The 21,513-nt window shown below is 40.9% G+C and overlaps 1 pseudogene; it reads right to left on the bottom strand.

Annotated features, from left to right (window-relative positions):
- Positions 1–549: 549 nt before the first annotated feature.
- Positions 550–649, bottom strand: LOC119987591 (annotated as a pseudogene).
- Between the last annotated feature and the right edge of the window lie 20,864 nt (positions 650–21,513).

The following is a 21,513-nucleotide window of genomic DNA, read 5'->3' as shown; positions in this document are numbered from 1 at the left end:
ACATGGCACAAATCGCCCCACAAAATGTCTACCAACCTCCCAATATGCCTCCCGCATATCATATACCTCCCCCATACAATTATGTGCATCCCATGTATTATCCAATGCCACAAGTGCCACAATATGCTCCCTTCGGACAAAATTTACATGCACCTCCTCCTGTGGAGTACATTCATGCCCAAGAGCATCGCACTTTGAGGGAGCTTACGCATCCCGCAAGGCAAACTCAACCTTCTTGCATCATCATGCCACCGAACCAACAAAATGTGAGCCTTAAACCATCCATGTTCCAAATGATTCCCAAATTCCATGGAATGGAATCGGAACGACCCTATTCACATGTGCGTGATTTTGAATCGGTGTGTACTACTTTTGGTGATGTTACATGCACACAAGAAATTTTGAGACTCAAACTTTTTCCATTCTCTTTGAAGGATCATGCAAAACAATGGTTTGAGAACTTGCGCCCCCAATCCATTGCGACTTGGGCGGCAATGCAAGAAGAATTTCTCAACAAATATTTTCCTTCCCACCGTACCATTTCTTATCAAACACAAATCATGAATTTTCATTGCAAAGAACATGAAACTTTCTTCCAAGCTTGGGAGAGGTTTAAAGATTTGTTGTTTATGTGTCCTCACCATGGATTTCAAAAATTTCAAATTGTGAATTTCTTCCACAAATCTTTGACTCCATCTTTGAAGAAATTGGTTTCCACTATGACTCAAGGTGACTTTTTGAATAGGGATGCCAATGAAGCATTTACTTTCTTTGATGGGTTGGCGGAGGAATCCCGATCTTGGGAAGCTCCTCCCTTAACCCGACATGAGGTTGTGCCAAACTCTAGTGGCAAGTTTGTGTTGAATGAAAATGATGATGTGCATGCTAAACTTGCTTTGTTGTCCAAGAAATTGGAGTCCTTAGAGTCACAAAAGGCCCCTATAAATGCAGTTGGTGTTGATGAACAAGTTGCTTGTACTTTGTGTGAAAGTAGGGATCATAGGACGGATGAGTGTAATGCCTTACCGGCTTGTAAGGAAGTCCTATTTGGGCAAGGTTACAATGGGAACAATTCTCAGAACTTAAGGAAGCCCTACCCTACCAATCACCAAGGCAACAATTCGTACAATGAGAATTACCCTTGGAGGAATCATCCAAACTTTGGGTGGAGGAATGATGGGAATGTTCAATCCCAATCACTCCCCAATCCACCCCAACAACAATTGCCTCCTCCAAGTGTTGCACAACCACCTCCACAACCTTACATTCCACCTCCTAAGAGGTCTCTTGAAGACACTCTTAACATTTTCATGCAAGCTCAAATAGGGGAGAATCAAAAGGCCACCAAATTCCAAGAACAGACCAATAGGGCCATTGAGGATATTAAGAGTCAAATCACTAAGGTCACCCAGGCTCTCACCACATATGAGAAGGGTAAATTCCCAGCTCAACCATACCCCAATCCATCCAAACAAGCCAATTTGCTAGAATCTACTAGTGGGGGGGTGAGTGGACATGAACAAGCCCAATCCATCCTCACTTTGAGGAATGGACGCATTGTGGATAGACCCATACCAAATGAGAATGTTGATCAAAGTGATGATGTGCAGAATTTTGGTGATAGAGTGGGAAAAAAGGACAAAGGAAATAGTGGAAAGGAAGAGAGTTTGGAGAAATTTGTGCAGGGAAATGATTCACTAGGTGCAAGTGTTCGGACACCTATTTTGGATTGTCCGGACACTTCATCCAGAAATTCAAAAAAATGTGAGAAAATACCAAGAGGAGAAGAGGAGAGTGAGGGGCAATCACATAGGACAAGGGTAGACACATCTAAGGATAGAGAGTGTATCCCAAGGCCACCATTTCCTCACCGCTTAGGGAAGAAAACCAATGAGGCTCTACACAAAGAGATGTTTGAACTTTTCAAACAAGTGAAAGTGAACATACCTCTTTTAGATGCCATCAAACAAGTTCCCTCGTACGCAAAGTTCCTCAAGGATTTGTGTACCGTGAAACGCAAATTGAATGTGAAGGAGAAGGCTTTTCTTACGGAGCAAGCAAGCTCCATCTTACAAGCCACCACTCCACCTAAATATAAGGATCCCGGTTGCCCTACCATTCCAATAGTCATAGGGAACCATAGGATTGAACAAGCATTGTTGGATTTAGGTGCTAGTGTTAATCTCCTTCCATACTCGGTCTATCAACAATTGGGGTTAGGTGAGCTTAAGCCTACAAGAATTACCTTGCAACTAGCCGATAGATCCGTCAAGATTCCTAGAGGAATAGTTGAAGATGTGCTAGTTCAAGTGGATGAATTCTATTTCCCGGTTGACTTTGTGGTTTTAGATACTCAACCCCTCCCTAGCTTTAGCAAACCAATCTCAGTCCTTCTAGGTAGACCCTTCCTAGCAACTTCAAATGCTTTGATCAATTGTAGGAATGGTGTCATGGTGCTATCTTTTGGGAATATGACAGCGGAGATGAACATCTTTAATGTGTCTAAGCAAATGGGAGAGTTTGAAGACATTAGGGAAGTAGATTGGATCCATTCATATGTTGAGGAGAACTTAGAGAAAACTCTTGCTAGGGATTCGGTGGAATGTGTGCTAGCTTCGAGTGAAAAAGGTAGTCAATTTTTAGTTGAGGAAGAGGAAATTAATGAGATTTTGGAGTCTTTAGCTATCCATAGCATAGGACGATTCAACCCACCCATTGAGGAATTAGAACCTTCCAAGACTAAGCTTGAATCATCTTTAGAGCAGCCACCAACACCGGAAAGGAAACCCTTACCAAGTGAGCTGAAATATGTGTTTTTGGGAGAAAATGAGTCATACCCTGTTGTGATATCTTCCCTACTTACTTCTTCCCAAGAAGAGAAACTTGTCCAAGTGTTGCAAAGGTATAGAAGGGCAATAGGTTGGACAATTGCTGATTTGAAGGGTATTAGTCCTTTGGTTTGTACTCATAGGATTTACATGGAAGAGGAAGCTAAGCCCATTAGACAAATGCAAAGACGTTTAAATCCGAACATGAAGGAGGTAGTTAGGGGGGAGGTACTAAAATTGCTTGACGCGGGGATCATTTATCCCATTGCGGATTCCAAATGGGTATCTCCTACCCAAGTGGTCCCCAAAAAGTCCGGAGTTACGGTAGTTATGAATGACAAGAACGAATTGGTGCCCACTCGAATTCAAACCGGGTGGCGTATGTGTATTGACTACCGTAGACTCAATATGGTTACTAGAAAGGACCATTTTCCCTTACCCTTCCTTGACCAAGTCCTTGAGAGAGTAGCGGGTCGAGCCTATTATTGCTTCCTTGATGGGTATTCTGGATATAATCAAATAGAGATTGCCTTAGAAGACCAAGACAAGACCACATTCACATGTCCATTCGGAACTTTTGCTTATAGACGCATGCCTTTTGGGTTATGCAATGCTCCGGCTACCTTTCAAAGGTGCATGATGAGTATCTTTAGTGACATGGTTGAGAAGATTGTGGAGGTCTTTATGGACGATTTCTCGGTTTACGGAGATACCTATGACCAATGCCTTGCTAATTTGGCATGTGTGTTAAAAAGATGTGAGGAGAGCCAATTGGTTCTCAATTGGGAAAAGTGTCATTTCATGGTGACACATGGAATTGTATTGGGACACATTGTGTCATCCAAAGGGATAGAGGTTGACAAGGCAAAAATTGAATTAATTCAAAAGTTACCTCCCCCTACATGTGTTAAAGATGTGAGATCTTTTTTGGGTCATGCGGGTTTCTATAGAAGGTTCATTAATTCTTTTAGTTCCATTGCCAAACCTTTAAGTAACTTGCTTGCTCAAGATGTCTCTTTTGAATGGACACCACAATGTCAACAAGCCTTTGATGATTTGAAAGGTGCCCTAACCACCGCACCCATTATGCAAACTCCCGATTGGAGTATGCCCTTTGAACTCATGTGTGATGCAAGTGATGTGGCGGTTGGGGCGGTCCTAGGACAAAGAAGAGAAAAGAATGCTCATGTTATATACTATGCTAGTAAGACTTTGAATGATGCTCAAGTGAATTATACCACCACCGAAAAGGAATTACTAGCTATAGTCTTTGCTTTGGACAAGTTTAGGTCCTATTTGGTTGGCTCGAAAATCATCATCTTTACCGACCATGCAGCTTTGAAGTATCTACTTTCAAAAGCTGATGCCAAGCCTAGGTTGTTAAGATGGATTCTCTTACTTCAAGAATTTGACCTTGAAATTAAAGATAAGAAAGGAGTGGAGAATGTAGTAGCCGACCATCTCTCTCGACTTCCCGGACAAAATTTGATTTCACATGGCCTACCCATCAATGAGCATTTCCCGGATGAACAACTCCTCCTCACTAATGCCATCTCTTCTAAATTGACTCCATGGTATGCGGACATTGCCAACTTTTTGGTGACCGGAAACATGCCATCTCATTGGAGTACGATTGATAGATCCAAATTTCTTCGCAATGTGCGAAACTTCTTTTGGGATGACCCATATTTGTTCAAGTATTGTTCTGATCAAGTGATTAGGAGGTGCATTCCCGATAATGAATTTGAAAGTGTCATGGCCTTTTGCCATAAATATGCTTGTGGAGGCCATTTTTCCTCCAAAAAGACCGCAGCCAAAATTCTTCAAAGTGGCTTATATTGGCCTTCTTTGCACAAAGATGTCCATGCTTATTGCCTATCTTGTGACAATTGCCAAAGGCTAGGTAATTTAGGAAAACGTGAGATGATGCCCCTCCAACCTATTAACATTTTGGAAATTTTCGATTGTTGGGCCATTGACTTCATGGGACCCTTCCCTAATTCATTTGGTTATTTGTATATCTTGGTTGGTGTGGATTATGTGTCCAAGTGGGTAGAAGCCATCCCTTCTCGAACAAATGATCACCAAGTTGTGATAAAATTTTTAAAAGAAAACATTTTCTCAAGATTTGGGATGCCTCGAGCCATCATAAGTGATGGTGGGTCTCACTTTTGCAATGCCCCGGTTAGAACTTTGATGAAACGATATGGCATTTTGCACAAAGTTGGCACCCCATATCATCCACAAACAAGTGGCCAAGCGGAATTGGCAAATAGGGAGATTAAACGTATTCTTGAAAAAACGGTTGGTCCCAATAGAAAAGATTGGTCTTCAAAATTGATTGATGCTTTGTGGGCTTACCGTACTGCGTATAAGACTGCCCTTGGAATGTCTCCTTATAGACTTGTCTATGGCAAGGCTTGCCACTTGCCGGTGGAATTGGAGCACAAGGCCTATTGGGCCATTCGCACTTTGAATGACTCCACCGATCAAGTTGGGGGGCATCGCAAACTCCAAATCCAAGAGATTGAGGAGTTGAGGAATGATGCTTTTGAAAATGCTAAAATTGCTAAGCTTAAAATGAAAAGATACCATGACAAGCACATTGTGAGGAAAGTTTTTCATGAGGGACAAAAGGTTCTTTTATACAACTCCCGGTTACACTTGTTTCCCGGGAAGTTACGTACCAAATGGACCGGACCTTTTATTATCCGTAAGGTTTCCCCATATGGAAGCATTGACATTGATGATCCTAGGAGTGGAAAAACTTTTAAGGTTAATGGCCAACGTTTGAAACCATACTTGGAAAATTTTAATGAATTGGCCGAAGAATGGGACCTTGTGGATCCCACTCCTTCCTAGTGTGCGTGAAAAGAGCTCTCTTTTAAATATGTAGTGTTAGATTATTTTTTTTATTCATTCTTGGTGTGTTTTTGTATGTTCACAATACATTTCACAATTTGTTCTTGCCTTGTTTTCCATTCTTGACATTGGGGACAATGTCTCATTTAAGTTGGGGGGTGAGGGAATTGTGAATCCATTGTGAAACTTGCTTTATTTTGGTGTGCTTTTGTGAATATCAAAAATTTGAAAAAAAAAAAAAAAAAAAAGTCTTGTTGTGTCATGCTTGGATAGTGTGGTTGGTATTAACTTTTTCAGGACATGCTTCGTTTCTCATGATTCCAACCACTTTTGAAGAGTATGGTATGACTTCCTACCCTTTATCTTATTGTGTTGCGCTTTGTTGTTCATACATGCTAGATGGACTTTAGGAGGGGAAGGGTAGAGGCCTTTGGGATTCACTACCAATTTGAATGTTAATTTCTTATTCTTGTTCAAACGTGCAAGTGTAGAGTAGGTTTCTTGATTTCTTTTGTAAAGTTGATACATGCAATTGAGTGGAATAATTGTAATCAATCTTTCTTGGGATGATTGGGACCTAGTTTGATATAAACTTGTGTAGTTAAGCAGACATCTTGGCATTGAAGCATTTGTAGGACTGCGTTTTTGGATCCTTTTGTCTGAAAAATTACCTTTTTACCCTTCTCATTCCTTTGAGCCATTCTTTGTTGATACACATTGGGTTTCGGGTGATGTTTTTCATTGATATTCATTTGACATCTTATGAGCGTGTTCTTCAGTAGCTTTGCATCCATTACATTTGATTACTGAGAAGTGTGATTTTTGTATTTTGCCGCTTGCCTGTGAACTTAGGATTGAATGATTCATTAGGTTGAGAGATTTGAGCCTAGCCTATTCATTTGTGAGTGATTATAAGCCTAAATTTCTTTAAGCCTTTTTAGTTCACTTACAAGCCTTGTGTGAACCACTTCCTTAAATATTTCCCACCTTTGGTTGCAAGGTTGAGTAGGAGCTTGAAAAAAAAATCAGTAGTGATATTATCCCTACTTATTACGAAAAAAATTATGAGGGTTGTTGTAAAAAAAGAAAAAAAAAAGAAAAAAAAAGAAAAAGAAAAAGGTGTATGCAATAAAGTTAATCCTTTGTGTGTAAAGGATGAGAAGTGTTTGAAATTGTGGTACAATGGAAGGGGTGACAAAAATGAGAGTTTAGCTCACATGTTTGAACTTAACCTTGCAACTTGTTACCTAGATCCAAATTCTTCCTACCTTGTCCCATGACCACATTACAACCCATTTAACCTTTTGATGAATTTGATCCAAGGTAAGCAAGTAAGTTGGTGAATGCATTAATTGCTCTTGTAGGTGATTTCTTTCTCAAAGCTATGCCCATCCAAATTATCTTTTATAAGCACATACATTTAATTCAATTGTGTAAGTCATTCACTTAGCACAATGCTTTCATGTTTTTGTGTACATTTGGGATTGGGAATTTATGAACACCAAAAGGGTCCATAACAAGGTTTTGCTTGTGTGAATATGTTGAGTTGTCTAGTTTGATTGCACATATATTTTTCATAGTATAAAATGTTCTTGGTCATTTTTAAGGGGATTGAGATTGATTTTCCAAAGATTTTGCATGTTTTTGACCAAGCAGGGGAATTAGGGGATTAGCTCTATTTCTTGCATGCGAGAATTTAAGAATCATTATGGTACTTTCAAAGTAATAGTGGATCCCTTGGCAAGTGTTTGTGGGTATCGCTCTGATAAGCCCTCACGAGACTACAACTCGTCCACTAGGGTGACCTAGGGGTTTAAAGGCTTGTTGCATGCGCTAAATGCAACCGTGATGCCTACGTCAGTGAGTTAGGATTTTATTTAGTAGATTTTAGTTTTAGGTAGTGGTTTCATTGCTAGGGACTAGCAACGTCTAAGTTGGGGGGTGTGATTGGACCTCTATTTTGAGGTTCTAATGTCTTTTAATTAGGATGTTCTAGCACTTAGTTAATGTATTTGATTGCATTTTAGCTTAATTTTACACTTACAAATGTTTCCCCTTGGTTTTGTAGGAATCGGACCTTGTTCGGGCAAGTTGGAGCACTTTTTGGGCACTTTTTGCTGTGAGGTGTCGGGACACTTCCCAAGGTGTCCGGACACCTGTCCGGACACCCGTCCGGACGCTTTCTTCACAAATTGAGGCAGAGGCTTCAAAGTTGATGGACGCATGAAGTGTCCGGACACCCGTCCGGACACCTACGGCGAATCTGCAATTTTCTGCACCGAAATTTCAAGGGCACTTAGGGTAAATCATGTATGTAACCAATGGGAAACGATTTTATAAGGGTAGTTAGGTATTTTCTATTATAAAAAGAGAAGAAAACCCTAAAATTGGGTCTTCCTTCACACAATTCATCTTCTCCAACTTCTTGCCTCCATTGTTTTTCTCTCTCTTTCTCTCTCTAGGATTTTACTTAGTTCTTGTGATCTTGTTTGTAAACATTGGTTTTCATCTATAAAATTGATGTTTATTCTCATTATAATGAGTGGCTAAGTTCTCTTTCTAGTTTCTAGTCCCGAACGGTGGGTGCAAGGTTTCGATTACTCAAGGTATGCTCAAAGAATCGTAGCTTCGATTTCTCTCTTTTAATTTCGTGATAGTTGTGTGATTGGATCTATGGGAATGACATATTTGATTGTATTCTTGGATTGTATAGTCTAGGGATTGCATCTAATGTGTTCGATTGAGAATTGTTAAACCCATTGCATGATTTCCTTAATTAATTGAGTTTTTCATTGCATAGCTATTAATTATGTGTATTGATGATGGGGTTTTGGGTTAATTTAGGAATGTGCATGGGAGAGTTATGGTTAATTGATCTTTGAGTGTGAAACTAGGGTGTTAGCCAAGCCGAGCCCCAAGGGGGAACATTAATCCATAATATTAGGTGCTTATCCCTTTGCGTTCATCGTAGATTAAGAGACCCGATGGCCTACATGCATGAATTGAAGTCTTATATCCCAATTCTCTTTGCATATGCATGATTGATAGTATCACACAATGCATTGTGTATGGTTGTGTGTGTTTGCAATGATACCTTGAGTATGAGAACCGAGTAGCCACCGGGACGGACTAGAGACTAGGTTTTTTTAATTAATTGTTTTAAATCCACTTTGTGCTCACTTTGATTACAAAATCGCTTATGCTACCGAGTCATTCGGCCCATTTCTTTTACTTGCTTTTATTTGATATTCATTGTGTTTATTAGTGTTAGCTAGTCATTTGCATATCATTCACTTCAAATTTGCATTGCTTCCTCGTGGATCGATACCGGACTCACCGGTTTATTACTTGACGATACCCTACACTTGGGGTAAGTACACACACACACTTAGGTGTCGGTCAAGGCTCAACTAGCAGGTTAGACTTTTAAGAGCACTAATTAGAGTACAACGGTCTACATTGATGTTTCGGAACTGGTCAACTCTGTCCATAGAGGAGCGTTTCACATTTTTGTGCAATCGGAGACATAACTTGCTCTCTTCGCATGTTAACGTTACGAAACGCGGCACGAAGGCTCAACTAGCGAGTTAGACTTTTAAGAGCACTAAATAGAGTACAACGGCCCACATTGATGCTTTGGAAGTGCTCAACTCTCTCCATAGTGGAGCATTTCACGTTTTTGTGCAATTTCAAACATAAGTTGGTCTATTCGCATATTTACCTTACGAAACGTGGCACGAAGGCTCAACTAGCAAATTAGACTTTTAAGAGCACTCAATAGAGTACAACGGTCTACATTGATTCTTTGGAAGTGCTCAACTCTCTCCACGGACGAGCTTTCCACGTTTTTGTGCAATTTGAGACATAACTTGGTCTATTCGTGTCTTTACCTTACGAAACGTGGCACGAAGGCTCAACTAGCAAGTTAGACTTTTAAGAGCGCTAAATAGAGTACAACGGTCCACATTGATGCTTTGGAAGTGCTCAACTCTTTACATAGAGTGGCTTTTCCCGTTTCTGTGCAATTTGAGACATAACTTGGTCTATTCGCGTCTTTACCTTACGAAACGTGGCACGAAGGCTCAACTAGCAAGTTTGACTTTTACGAGCACTAAATAGAGTACAACGGTCCACATTGATGCTTCGGAACTGGTCAACTCTCTCCATAGAGGAGCATTTCATGTTTTTGTGCAATCGGAGACATAACTTGCTCTATTCGCATCTTTACGTGACGAAACGTGGCACGAAGGCTCATCTAGCGATTTAGACTTTTAAGAGCACTAAATAGAGTACAACGGTCCACATTGATGCTTTGGAAGAACTCAACTCTCTCCATAGTGGAGCATTTCACGTTTTTGTTCAATTTCAAGCATAACTTGGTCTATTCGCATCTTTACCTTACGAAACGTGGCACGAAGGCTCAACTAGCAAGATAGACTTTTAAGTGCACTCAATAGAGTACAACGGTCCACAATGTTGATTTGGAAGTGCTCAACTCTCTCCATAGAGGAGCTTTTCACGTTTTTCTGCAAGTTGAGACGTAACTTGGTCTATTCGCGTCTTGACCTTACGAAACGTGGCACGAAGGCTCAACTAGCAAGTTAGACTTTTACGAGCACTAAATAGAGTACAACGGTCCACATTGATGCTTCGGAACTGGTCAACTCTCTCAATAGAGGAGCATTTCACGTTTTTGTGCAATCGGAGACATTACTTGCTCTATTCGCATCTTTACGTTACGAAAAGTGGCACGAAGGCTCAACTAGCGAGTTAGACTTTTAAGAGCACTAAATAGAGTACAACGGCCCACATTGATGCTTTGGAATGCTCAACTCTCTCCATAGTGGAGCATTTCACGTTTTTGTGCAATTTCAAACATAACTTGGTCTATTCGCATCTTTACCTTACGAAACGTCACACGAAGGCTCAACTAGCAAGATAGACTTTTAAGAGCACTCAATAGAGTACAACGGTCCACATTGATCATTTGGAAGTGCTCAACTCTTTCCATAGAGGAGCTTTTCACGTTTTTCTGCAACTTGAGACGTAACATGGTCTATTCGCGCCTTTACTTTACGAAACGTGGCATGAAGGCTCAACTAGCAAGTGAGACTTTTAAGAGCACTAAATAGAGTACAGTGGTGCACATTGATGCTTTGGAAGTGCTCAACTCTTTCCATAGAGTAGCTTTTCCCGTTTTTGTGTAATTCGAGACATAACTTGGTCTATTCGCTTCTTTACCTTACGAAACGTCGCACGAAGGCTCAACTAGCAAGTTAGACTTTTAAGAGAACTAAATAGAGTACAATGGTCCACATTGATGCTTCGAAACTGGTCAACTCTCTCCATAGAGGAGCATTTCACGTTTTTGTGCAATCGGAGACATAACTTGCTCTATTCGCATCTTTATCTTACGAAACGTGGCATGAAGGCTCAACTAGCAAGTTAAACATTTAAGAGCACTAAATAGAGTACAACGGTCCAGATCGATGCTTTGGAAGTTCTCAACTCTCTCAATAGTGGAGCATTTCACGTTTTTGTGCAATTTCAAACATAACTTTGTATATTCGCATCTTTACCTTACGAAACGTGGCACGAAGGCTCTACTAGCAAATTAGACTTTTAAGACCAATAAATAGAGTACAACGGTCCACATTGATGCTTTGAAAGTGCTCAACTCTCTCCATGGAGGAGCTTTTCACCTTTTTGTGCAATTTGAGACATAACTTGGTCTATTCGCGTCTTTACCTTACGAAATGTGGCACGAAGGCTCAACTAGCAAGTTAGACTTTTAAGAGCGCTAAATAGAGTACAACGTTCCACATTGATGCTTTGGAAGTGCTCAACTCTTTACATAGAGTAGCTTTTCCCGTTTCTGTGCAATTTGAGACATAACTTGGTGTATTCGCGTCTTTACCTTACGAAACGTGGCACGAAGGCTCAACTAGCAAGTTTGACTTTTACGAGCACTAAATAGAGTACAACGGTCCACATTGATGCTTCGGAACTGGTCAACTCTCTCCATAGAGGAGCATTTCATGTTTTTGTGCAATCGGAGACATAACTTGCTCTATTCGCATCTTTACGTGACGAAACGTGGCACGAAGGCTCATCTAGCGATTTAGACTTTTAAGAGCACTAAATAGAGTACAACGGTCCATATTGATGCTTTGGAAGAACTCAACTCTCTCCATAGTGGAGCATTTCACGTTTTTGTTCAATTTCAAGCATAACTTGGTCTATTCGCATCTTTACCTTACGAAACGTGGCACGAAGGCTCAACTAGCAAGATAGACTTTTAAGTGCACTCAATAGAGTACAACGGTCCACATTGTTGATTTGGAAGTGCTCAACTCTCTCCATAGAGGAGCTTTTCACGTTTTTCTGCAAGTTGAGACGTAACTTGGTCTATTCGCGTCTTTACCTTACGAAACGTGGCACGAAGGCTCAACTAGCAAGTTAGACTTTTAAGAGCACTAAATAGAGTACATCGGTCCACATTGTTGCTTCGGAACTGGTCAACTCTCTCAATAGAGGAGCATTTCACGTTTTTGTGCAATCGGAGACATTACTTGCTCTATTCGCATCTTTACGTTACGAAAAGTGGCACGAAGGCTCAACTAGCGAGTTAGACTTTTAAGAGCACTAAATAGAGTACAACGGCCCACATTGATGCTTTGGAATGCTCAACTCTCTCCATAGTGGAGCATTTCACGTTTTTGTGCAATTTCAAACATAACTTGGTCTATTCGCATCTTTACCTTACGAAACGTCACACGAAAGCTCAACTAGCAAGATAGACTTTCAAGAGCACTCAATAGAGTACAACGGTCCACATTGATCATTTGGAAGTGCTCAACTCTTTCCATAGAGGAGCTTTTCACGTTTTTCTGCAACTTGAGACGTAACATGGTCTATTCGCGCCTTTACTTTACGAAACGTGGCATGAAGGCTCAACTAGCAAGTGAGACTTTTAAGAGCACTAAATAGAGTACAGTGGTGCACATTGATGCTTTGGAAGTGCTCAACTCTTTCCATAGAGTAGCTTTTCACGTTTTTGTGTAATTCGAGACATAACTTGGTCTATTCGCTTCTTTACCTTACGAAACGTCGCACGAAGGCTCAACTAGCAAGTTAGACTTTTAAGAGAACTAAATAGAGTACAATGGTCCACATTGATGCTTCGAAACTGGTCAACTCTCTCCATAGAGGAGCATTTCACGTTTTTGTGCAATCGGAGACATAACTTGCTCTATTCGCATCTTTATGTTACGAAACGTGGCATGAAGGCTCAACTAGCAAGTTAAACTTTTAAGAGCACTAAATAGAGTACAACGGTCCAGATCGATGCTTTGGAAGTTCTCAACTCTCTCAATAGTGAAGCATTTCACGTTTTTGTGCAATTTCAAACATAACTTGGTCTATTCGCATCTTTACCTTACGAAACGTGGCACGAAGGCTCTACTAGCAAATTAGACTTTTAAGACCAATAAATAGAGTACAACGGTCCACATTGATGCTTTGGAAGTGCTCAACTCTCTCCATGGAGGAGCTTTTCATTTTTTTGTGCAATTTGAGACATAACTTGGTCTATTCGCGTCTTTACCTTACGAAATGTGGCACGAAGGCTCAACTAGCAAGTTAGACTTTTAAAAGCAATAAATAGAGTACAACGGTCCACATTGATGCATTGGAAGTGCTCAACGCTTTCCATCGAGTAGCTTTTCACGTTTCTGTGCAATTTGAGACATAACTTGGTCTATTTGCGTCTTTACCTTACGAAACGAGGCACGAAGGCTCAACTAGCAAGTTAGACTTTTAAGAGCACTAAGTAGAGTACAACGGTCCACATTGATGCTTCGGAACTGGTCAACTCTCTCCATAGAGAAGCATTTCACGTTTTTGTGCAATCGGAGACATAACTTGCTCTATTCGCACTTTACGTTACGAAACGTGGCACGAAGGCTCAACTAGCAAGTTAGAATTTTAAGAGCACCAAATAGAGTACGACGGTCCACATTGACGCTTTGGAAGTGCTCCACTCTCTCCATAGAGGAGCTTTTCACGTTTTTGTGCAATTTCAAACATAACTTCGTCTATTCGCGTCTTTACCTTACGAAACGTGGCACGAAGGCTCAACTAGCAAGTTAGACTTTTAAGAGCACTAAATAGAGTACAACGGTCCACATTGATGCTTTGGAAGTGCTCAACTCTTTCCATAGAATAGCTTTTCACGTATTTGTGCGATTTGAGACATAACTTGGTCTATTCGCGTCTTTACCTTACGAAACGTCGCACGAAGGCTCAATTAGCAAGTTAGAATTTTAAGAGCACTAAATAGATTACAACGGTCCACATTGATGCTTCGGAACTGGTCAACTCTCTCCATAAAGGAGCATTTCACGTTTTATTGCAATCGGAGACATAACTTGCTCTATTCGCATCTTTACGTCACGAAACGTGGCACGAAGGCTCAACTAGCAAGTTAGACTTTTAAGAGCACTCAATAGAGTACGACGGTCCACATTGATGCCTCAGAAGTGCTCAACTCTCTCCATAGAGGAGCTTTTCACGTTTTTGTGCAATTTGAGACATAACTTGGTCTATTCGCGTCTTTACCTTACGAAACGTGGCAGGAAGGCTCAACTAGCAAGTTAGACTTTTAAGAGCACTAAGTAGAGTACAACGGTCCACATTGATGCTTCGGAACTGGTCAACTCTCTCCATAGAGAAGCATTTCACGTTTTTGTGCAATCGGAGACATAACTTGCTCTATTCGCACTTTACGTTCAGAACGTGGCACGAAGGCTCAACTAGCAAGTTAGAATTTTAAGAGCACCAAATAGAGTACGACGGTCCACATTGACGCTTTGGAAGTGCTCCACTCTCTCCATAGAGGAGCTTTTCACGTTTTTGTGCAATCGGAGACATAACTTGCTCTATTCGCATCTTTACGTCACGAAACGTGGCACGAAGGCTCAACTAGCAAGTTAGACTTTTAAGAGCACTAAATAGAGTACAACGGTCCAGATTGATGCTTTGGAAGTGCTCAACACTCTCCATAGAGGAGTAATTCACGTTTTTGAGCAATCGGAGACATAACTTGCCCTATTCGCATCTTTACGTTACGAAACGTGGCACGAAGGCTCAACTAGCAAGTTAGACTTTTAAGAGCACTAAATAGAGTACAACGGTCCACATTGATGCTTTGGAAGTGCTCAACTCTTTCCATAGAGTAGCTTTTCACGTTTTTGTGCAATTTGAGACATAACTTGGTCTATTCGCGTCTTTACCTTACGAAACGTCACACGAAGGCTCAACTAGCAAGTTAGACTTTTAAGAGCACTAAATAGAGTACAATGGTCCACATTGATGCTTCGAAACTGGTCAACTCTCTCCATAGAGGAGCATTTCACGTTTTTGTGCAATCGGAGACATAACTTGCTCTATTCGCATCTTTATGTTACGAAACGTGGCATGAAGGCTCAACTAGCAAGTTAAACTTTTAAGAGCACTAAATAGAGTACAACGGTCCAGATTGATGCTTTGGAAGTGCTCAACTCTCTCCATAGAGGAGCATTTCACGTTTTTGAGCAATCGGAGACATAACTTGCCCTATTCGCATCTTTACGTTACGAAACGTGGCACGAAGGCTCAACTAGCAAGTTAGACTTTTAAGAGCACTAAATAGAGTACAACGGTCTACATTGATGCTTTGGAAGTTCTCAACTCTTTCCATAGAGTAGCTTTTCACGTTTTTGTGTAATTCGAGACATAACTTGGTCTATTCGCTTCTTTACCTTACGAAACGTCGCACGAAGGCTCAACTAGCAAGTTAGACTTTTAAGAGAACTAAATAGAGTACAATGGTCCACATTGACGCTTCGAAACTGGTCAACTCTCTCCATAGAGGAGCATTTCACGTTTTTGTGCAATCGTAGACATAACTTGCTCTATTCGCATCTTTATGTTACGAAACGTGGCATGAAGGCTCAACTAGCAAGTTAAACTTTTAAGAGCACTAAATAGAGTACAACGGTCCAGATCGATGCTTTGGAAGTTCTCAACTCTCTCAATAGTGGAGCATTTCACGTTTTTGTGCAATTTCAAACATAAGTTTGTCTATTCGCATCTTTACCTTACGAAACGTGGCACGAAGGCTCTACTAGAAAATTAGACTTTTAAGACCAATAAATAGAGTACAACGGTCCACATTGATGCTTTGGAAGTGCTCAACTCTCTCCATGGAGGAGCTTTTCATTTTTTTGTGCAATTTGAGACATAACTTGGTCTATTCGCGTCTTTACCTTACGAAATGTGGCACGAAGGCTCAACTAGCAAGTTAGACTTTTAAAAGCAATAAATAGAGTACAACGGTCCACATTGATGCCTTGGAAGTGCTCAACTCTTTCCATCGAGTAGCTTTTCACGTTTCTGTGCAATTTGAGACATAACTTGGTCTATTTGCGTCTTTACCTTACGAAACGAGGCACGAAGGCTCAACTAGCAAGTTTAACTTTTAAGAGCGCTAAATAGAGTACAACGGTCCACATTGATGCTTCGGAACTGCTCAACTCTCTTCATAGAGGAGCATTTCACATTTTTGTGCAATCGGAGACATAACTTGCTCTATTCGCATGTTTACGTTACGAAACGTGGCACGAAGGCTCAACTAGCAAGTTAGACTTTTAAGAGCACTCAATAGAGTATGATGGTCCACATTGATGCCTCAGAAGTGCTCAACTCTCTCCATAGAGGAGCTTTTCACGTTTTTGTGCAATTTGAGCATAACTTGGTCTATTCGCGTCTTTACCTTACGAAACGTGGCAGGAAGGCTCAACTAGCAAGTTAGACTTTTAAGAGCACTAAGTAGAGTACAACGGTCCACATTGATGCTTCGGAACTGGTCAACTCTCTCCATAGAGAAGCATTTCACGTTTTTGTGCAATCGGAGACATAACTTGCTCTATTCGCACTTTACGTTACGAAACGTGGCACGAAGGCTCAACTAGCAAGTTAGAATTTTAAGAGCACCAAATAGAGTACGACGGTCCACATTGATGCTTTGGAAGTGCTCAACTCTTTCCATAGAGTAGCTTTTCACGTTTCTGTACAATTTGTGACATAACTTGGTCTATTCGTGTCTTTACCTTACGAAATGTGGCACGAAGGGTCAACTAGCAAGTTAGACTTTTAAGATCACCAAATAGAGTACGACGGTCCACATTGATGCTTTGGAAGTGCTCAACTCTCTCCATAGAGGAGCTTTTCACGTTTTTGTGCAATTTGAGACATAAATTGGTCTATTCGCGTCTTTACCTTACGAAACGTGGCACGAAGGCTCAACTAGCAAGTTAGACTTTTAAGAGCACTAAATAGAGTGCAACGGTCCACATTGATGCTTTGGAAGTGCTCAACTCTTTCCATAGAGTAGCATTTCACATATTTGTGCGATTTAAGACATAACTAGGTCTATTCGCGTCTTTACCTTACGAAACGTCGCACGAAGGCTCAACTAGCAAGTTAGACTTTTAAGAGCACTAAATAGAGTACAACGGTCCACATTGATGCTTCGGAACTGGTCAACTCTCTCCATAGAGGAGCATTTCACGTTTTTGTGCAATCGGAGACGTAACTTGCTCTATTCGGATCTTTACGTTACGAAACGTGGCACGAAGGCCCAACTTGCAAGTTAGACTTTAAGAGTACTAAATAGAGTACAATGGTCCACATTAATGCTTTAGAAGTGCTCAACTCTTTCCATAGAGTAGCTTTTCACGTTTCTGTACAATTTGAGACATAACTTGGTCTATTCGCGTCTTTACCTTACGAAACGTGGCACGAAGGCTCAACTAGCAAGTTAGACTTTGAAGAGCACTAAATAGAGTGCAACGGTCCACATTGATGCTTCGGAACTGGTCAACTCTCTCCATAGAGGAGCATTTCACGTTTTTGTGCAATCAGAGACATAACTTGCTCTATTCGAATCTTTACATTACGAAACGTGGCACGAAGGCTCAACTAGCAAATTAGACTTTTAAGAGCACTAAATAGAGTATAACGGTCCACATTGATGATTTGGTAGTGCTCAACTCTCTCCATAGTGGAGCATTTCACGTTTCTGTACAATTTGAGACATAACTTGGTCTATTCGCGTCTTTACCTTACGAAACGTCACACGAAGGCTCAACTAGCAAGTTAGACTTTTAAGAGCACCAAATAGAGTACAACGGTCCACATTGATGCTTCGAAAGTGCTCAACTCTTTCAATAGAGTAGCTTTTCACGTTTTTGTGCAATTTGAGACATAACTTGGTCTATTCGCGTCTTTACCTTACGAAACGTGGCACGAAGGCTCAACTAGCACGTTAGACTTTTAAGAGCACTAAATAGAGTACAACGGTCTACATTGATGCTTTGGAAGTGCTCAACTCCTTCCATAGAGTAGCTTTTCGCGTTTATGTACAATTTGTGACATAACTTGGTCTATTCGCGTCTTTACCTTACGAAACCTGGCACGAAGGCTCAACTAGCAAGTTAGACTTTTAAGAGCACTAAATAGAGTACGACGGTCCACATTGATGCTTTGGAAGTGCTCAACTCTCTCCATAGAGGAGCTTTTCACGTTTTTGTGCAATTTCAAACATAACTTGGTCTATTCGCATTTTTATCTTACAAAACGTGCCACGAAGGCTCAACTAGCAAGTTAGACTTTTAAGAGCACTCAATAGAGTACAACGGTCCACATTGATGCTTTGAAAGTGCTCAACTCTCTCCATACAGGAGCATTTCACATTTTTGTGCAATCGGAGACATAAGTTGCTCTATTCGCATGTTTACGTTACGAAACGTGGCACGAAGGCTCAACTAGCAAGTTAGACTTTTAAAAGCACTAAATAGAGTACAACGGTCCACATTCATGCTTTGGAAGTGCTCAACTCTCACCATAGTGGAGCATTTCACGTTTTTGTGCAATTTGAAACATAACTTGGTCTATTCGCATCTTTACCTTACGAAACGTGGCACGAAGGCTCAACTAGCAAGTTAGACTTTTAAGAACACAAAATAGAGTACGACGGTCCACATTGATGCTTTGGAAGTGGTCAACTCTCTCCATGGAGGAGCTTTTCACGTTTTTGTGCAATTTCAAACATAACTTGGTCTATTCGCATCTTTATCTTACGAAACGTGCCACGAAGGCTCAACTAGCAAGTTAGACTTTTAAGAGCACTCAATAGAGTACAACGGTCCACATTGATGCTTTGAAAGTGCTCAACTCTCTCCATAGAGGAGCATTTCACGTTTTTGTGCAATCGGAGACATAACTTGCTCTATTCGCATGTTTACGTTACGAAACGTGGCACGAAGGCTCAACTAGCAAGTTAGACTTTTAAGAGCACTAAATAAAGTGTAAAGGTCCACATTGATGCTTTGGAAGTTCTCAACTCTCTCCATAGTGGAGCATTTCACGTTTTTGTGCAATTTCAAACATAACTTGGTCTATTCGCATCTTTACCTTACGAAACGTGGCACGAAGGCTCAACTAGCAAGTTAGACTTTTAAGAGCACTCAATAGAGTACAACGGCCCCATTGATGATTTGGAAGTGCTCAACTCTCTTCATAGAGGAGCTTTTCACGTTTTTGTGCAAGTTGAGACATAACGTGGTCTATTCGCGTCTTTACCTTACGAAACGTGGCACGAAGGCTCAACTAGCAAGTTAGACTTTTAAGAGCACTCAATAGAGTACAACGGTCCACATTGATGGTTTGGAACTGCTCAACTCTCTCCATAGAGGAGCTTTTCACGTTTCTGTGCAATTTGAGACATAACTTGGTCCATTCGCGTCTCTACCTTACGAAACGTGGCACGAAGGCTCAACTAGCAAGTTAGACATTTAAGAGCACTAAATTGAGTACAACGGTCCACATTGATGCTTTGCAAGTGCTCAACTCTTTCCATAGAGTAGCTTTTCACGTTTTTGTGCAATTTCAAACATAACTTGGTCTATTCGCATCTTTACCTTACGAAACGTGGCACGAAGGCTCAACTAGCAAGTTAGACTTTTAAGAGCACTAAATAGAGTACAACGGTCCACATTGATGCTTTGGAAGTGCTCAACTCTTTCCATAGAGTAGCTTTTCACGTTTCTGTACAATTTGTGACATAACTTGGTCTATTCGCGTCTTTACCTTACGAAACGTGGCACGAAGGGTCAACTAGCAAGTTAGACTTTTAAGAGCACTAAATAGAGTACGACGGTCCACAGTGATGCTTTGGAAGTGCTCAACTCTCTCCATAGAGGAGCTTTTCACGTTTTTGTGCAATTTCAAACATAACTTGGTCTATTCCCATCTTTATCTTACGAAACGTGCCACGAAGGCTCAACTATCAAGTTAGACTTTTAAGAGTACTCAATAGAGTACAATGATCCACATTGATGCTTTTGAAGTGCTCAACTCTCTCCATAGAGGAGCGTTTCACGTTTTTGTGCAATTTGAGACATAAATTGGTCTATTCGCGTCTTTACCTTACGAAACGTGCACGAAGGCTCAACTAGCAAGTTAGACTTTTAAGAGCACTAAATAGAGTGCAACGGTCCACATTGATGCTTTGGAAGTGCTCAACTCTTTCCATAGAGTAGCTTTTCACGTATTTGTGCGATTTAAGACATAACTAGGTCTATTCGCGTCTTTACCTTACGAAACGTCGCACGAAGGCTCAACTAGCAAGTTAGAATTTTAAGAGCACTAAATAGATTACAACGGTCCACATTGATGCTTCGAAACTGGTCAACTCTCTCCATAAAGGAGCATTTCACGTTTTTGTGCAATCGGAGACATAACTTGCTCTATTCGCATCTTTACGTCACGAAACGTGGCACGAAGGCTCAACTAGCAAGTTAGACTTTTAAGAGCACTAAATAGAGTACAACGGTCCAGATTGATGCTTTGGAAGTGCTCAACTCTCTCCATAGAGGAGCATTTCACGTTTTTGAGCAATCGGAGACATAACTTGCCCTATTCGCATCTTTACGTTACGAAACGTGGCACGAAGGCTCAACTAGCAAGTTAGACTTTTAAGAGCACTAAATAGAGTACAACGGTCCACATTGATGCTTTGGAAGTGCTCAACTCTTTCCATAGAGTAGCTTTTCATGTTTTTGTGCAATTTGAGACATAACTTGGTCTATTCGCGTCTTTACCTTACGAAACGTGGCAGGAAGGCTCAACTAGCAAGTTAGACTTTTAAGAGCACTAAGTAGAGTACAACGGTCCACATTGATGCTTCGGAATTGGTCAACTCTCTCCATAGAGAAGCATTTCACGTTTTTGTGCAATCGGAGACATAACTTGCTCTATTCACACTTTACGTTACGAAACGTGACACGAAGGCTCAACTAGCAAGTTAGAATTTTAAGAGCACCAAATAGAGTACGACGGTCCACATTGACGCTTTGGAAGTGCTCCACTCTCTCCATAGAGGAGCTTTTCACGTTTTTGTGCAATTTCAAACATAACTTCGTCTATTCGCGTCTTTACCTTACGAAACGTGGCACGAAGGCTCAACTAGCAAGTTAGACTTTTAAGAGCACTAAATAGAGTACAACGGTCCACATTGATGCTTTGGAAGTGCTCAACTCTTTCCATAGAGTAGCTTTTCACGTATTTGTGCGATTTGAGACATAACTTGGTCTATTCGCGTCTTTACATTACGAAACGTCGCACGAAGGCTCAACTAGCAAGTTATAACTTTAAGAGCACTAAATAGATTACAACGGTCCACATTGATGCTTCGGAACTGGTCAACTCTCTCCATAAAGGA

This window comes from Tripterygium wilfordii, chromosome 20, assembly GCF_013401445.1.
Source record: "Tripterygium wilfordii isolate XIE 37 chromosome 20, ASM1340144v1, whole genome shotgun sequence".
Taxonomy (NCBI): Eukaryota; Viridiplantae; Streptophyta; class Magnoliopsida; order Celastrales; family Celastraceae; genus Tripterygium; species Tripterygium wilfordii.
The sequence above is the reverse complement of the archived record's forward strand: the minus strand, read 5'-3'. Positions and strand labels throughout refer to the sequence as shown.